We start from the raw sequence: 4,031 nt of genomic DNA, 5'->3' as shown, positions 1-4,031 counted from the left end.
CCTTTTAAATGGTTCAGAGACCTGATGAGGAGAGGGGGTGTGGGGTGGGGGGGGGGGCGGAGGGGGTGGAGGAGGGAGAGGAGAGGGTGAAGCTGAGGAGGAGGGGGTGGTAGAGGCGGAATGTTGCAATTTTTGGTTATACAATTTTTGGTTATACAAGGGGATATTAGATAATAGGTCGCATTGCAAATTGATGGAAGGGGCTTTTTCTCTAATGTATATAGATTCTAAGAGCTGGAGTTTTCTTGAATTATAATGGTGTCCAATGATTTTAGTATTTTTAGATATTAAATCTCTTGTGGTTACTATGTTGTGGCATTTCTTAAGGTGTTCTTTTATCGCCCCCGTTTGCTGATGGTATGTTAACCTTCTGCCTAAGGTACATTGTGTATGACCAATGTATCTCGCTGGAAGTGCAAAGTCTTCCTCTGGACAAGTGAATTCATAAATTACATTGGTTTTCTGTAATGCCTCAGGTTTGAACAGGTTATTTTCCATCACTAGTGAAGATGTTTTGGGATTCTTATAGTATATGATGACTTTTATTTCATCTTCCTTGTTTACGGGGTGGCAATTTTTCTTTATTATGTCTCTGACAGCTTTCTCATCTTTTTTGTATGCTTCTGTATAAGTGTTGTGGTAAAATATGCAAAGCAAAACACCAGATAAACATATTTTACCACAACACTTATACAGAAGCATACAAAAAAGATGAGAAAGCTGTCAGAGACATAATAAAGAAAAATTGCCACCCCGTAAACAAGGAAGATGAAATAAAAGTCATCATATACTATAAGAATCCCAAAACATCTTCACTAGTGATGGAAAATAACCTGTTCAAACCTGAGGCATTACAGAAAACCAATGTAATTTATGAATTCACTTGTCCAGAGGAAGACTTTGCACTTCCAGCGAGATACATTGGTCATACACAATGTACCTTAGGCAGAAGGTTAACATACCATCAGCAAACGGGGGCGATAAAAGAACACCTTAAGAAATGCCACAACATAGTAACCACAAGAGATTTAATATCTAAAAATACTAAAATCATTGGACACCATTATAATTCAAGAAAACTCCAGCTCTTAGAATCTATATACATTAGAGAAAAAGCCCCTTCCATCAATTTGCAATGCGACCTATTATCTAATATCCCCTTGTATAACCAAAAATTGTATAACCAAAAATTGCAACATTCCGCCTCTACCACCCCCTCCTCCTCAGCTTCACCCTCTCCTCTCCCTCCTCCTCCTCCTCCTCCCCCACCCCCTCCACACACCCCCTCTCCTCATCAGGTCTCTGAACCATTTAAAAGGGCAGAGGTCACGGGTAATCCGCTAATCTCCTCACACCTCCATAGGAGAAGGTCACCGCGGCTTACTTTGTAGCCGACTCCCCATCCTTTTCACCTAAGGCAAGAAGTAGTTTTTAATATTATTATTATCATTATTATTATCAATAATATTATCTTTAGAGTTATTATTCATTCAAATTTAAAATGTAAATGCAATTGTAAGATATGATATAAATTGTTAATGTGTAATAATCAATGTAATTCAGACTAGTATCATAAATATCTATTGTATCTTTAAAACAGAAATACCAGAAGATGTCTTATTAAAGACGAAACGTTGTGCAATAAAATGGAGAAGTATAATGAATTGGTCTATGCCCACCCTATTCAAGGGAAGAATTTAATTAGAAAAATAGAAAATACAAGAAAGAAATTCAACAACTTCCAGAATGCTGTCGTATTCAATCAAACATGTATATATATATATATATATATATATATATATATATATATATATATATATATATATATATATATATATATATATATGTATATGCAAAGTAGACCACTTGGAAAAGAAACTAACGAAGCAGAGCGCTTTCGTATATTACATCTTCAGTAATATACGAAAGCGCTCTGCTTCGTTAGTTTCTTTTTCCAAGTGGTCTACTTTGCATAAGTGAACACACGTACCCGTGTTCTTATTAGCATATATACATATGTATATATATACATATATATATATATACAAATATATATATATATATATATATATATACATACATATATATATATGTATATATATGATATATACATATATATATGATATATACATATATATATGATATATACATATACATATGATATATACATATACACTGCGTGCCAGAATTATATGCAAATATATTTTTATGTTCTAACTCCGATAGTTTTTAATAAGAATTAGTGAAATTTGGCATGTTATATGGCAACACTAACACATGCGCAGATCTAAAATGTTAAGCTAATCTGCGCGATAGTAATCAAACGGCAGCCATTTTGGTGACTTGCAGCCTGTTTAAGCGTGCCAGCTTTATATGCAAGATGGGACGTAAAGGTGCTTTGAGTCAAGCTGAGAAGTCTAAAATTGTCCAAAGTATTCATAATAAGATATCTACATTAGAAATAGCCAAAGAATTGGACCGTGATCATCGTACAATTAATTTTTTTTTTACTAACCCTGAACTTTGCAACGGACGTTCTGACAAAGGGAAAATTGGTAAGAAAGCACCTGTGTTGCGTCAAGCCATGAGTAGAATCAAGAGAGAAGTTCGCCGTAACTCTTTTGAAACTAGCAAAAAAGATTTTGAAAACGCTGGTGTTCCTGATGTGCCCAAATCAACTCGATGCCGTATCCTGAGGACGGTTGCAAAATGTGGAAAGCCAGAGGTTCGCCCTCATTAAAGGATATCCACAAGAAAAAGAGGATGGAGTGGGCAAGAAATCATATGAAGGTAAATTTTCAAACTGTTTTGTTCACCGATGAGTGTCGAGCGACCCTTGATGGACCCGATGGGTGGAGGAGAGGATGGTATCGTGATGAGGGTCCACGTCCCCACCGGATCAGGCGTCCCCACCGGATCAGGCGTCAAAAAGGAGGTGGTGGTGTGATGTTTTGGGCTACAATCATTAGTAATGAGCTGGTAGGACCATTTAGAGTCGCAGATGGAGTGAAAATGACCGCCAAACTCTACATTGACTTCATTAAGGAACACCTCGAACCCTGGCACAAGAAGAAGAATTTGTCATTCCGGAAAAAGATGGTATTCATGCATGATAATGCACCGTCTCATGCTGCAAGCATAACCACTGAATATTTGGAGAGTGTTTTTGCCAGACATGGGAAAATAATGCAATGGCCAGCCTGTTCTCCAGATTTAAATCCCATCGAAAATCTGTGGAGAATCTTGAAAAGGAAGATTTACTCCGGAGGAAGGCAGTACACCTCCAAGGATGACCTCTGGAATGCCGTTCTGAATGCTGCCAAGGAAATTTCATCAGATGAAATCGAAAGTTTGACATCTTCAATGGACCAAAGGCTTTTTTCTCTTGTTAATAAAAATGGCAATTACATACAATATTGATTGTACTATGAAACCATATTGAACATGTTTGCGCTGTATTATTCTTGTTCTCAGATTACATATTCCTAAAATAATCAATGGTTTAATTTTCCGTCACCACTTCACCATATTTGACACTTTAGCAATGATTTGCATATAAAGTTGGCACGCTTAAACAAGCTCCAAGTCACCAAAATGGCTGCCGTTTGATTACTATTGCGCATACTAGCTTAAAATTTTAGATCTGCGCATGTGTTAGTGTTGCCATATAACATGCCAAATTTCACTAATTTTTATTAAAAACTATCGGAGTTAGAACATAAAAATCGATTTGCATATAATTCTGGCACGCAGTGTATATATATATATATATATATGTATATATATATATATATATATATATATATATATATATATATATATATACATATATATATATATATATATATATATATATATAAAGTACATAAAGAAAACAGCCTTTTAAGATTCTCATTATTTCGACAATAGTCATTACTCAACTGCTCGCCATGCTACCGAAGAGTTATCAGTAATAATGGAGAATAACAATAATAAAGATATGCGTTAAATTTATGCTAGAATGCATATTGTGTACTTAGAGATAAGAATAA

The sequence above is a fragment of the Oratosquilla oratoria genome, chromosome 6, assembly GCF_046742065.1.
Source record: "Oratosquilla oratoria isolate Oo_2021 chromosome 6, ASM4674206v1, whole genome shotgun sequence".
NCBI classification, from domain to species: Eukaryota; Metazoa; Arthropoda; class Malacostraca; order Stomatopoda; family Squillidae; genus Oratosquilla; species Oratosquilla oratoria.
The sequence above is the reverse complement of the archived record's forward strand: the minus strand, read 5'-3'. Positions refer to the sequence as shown.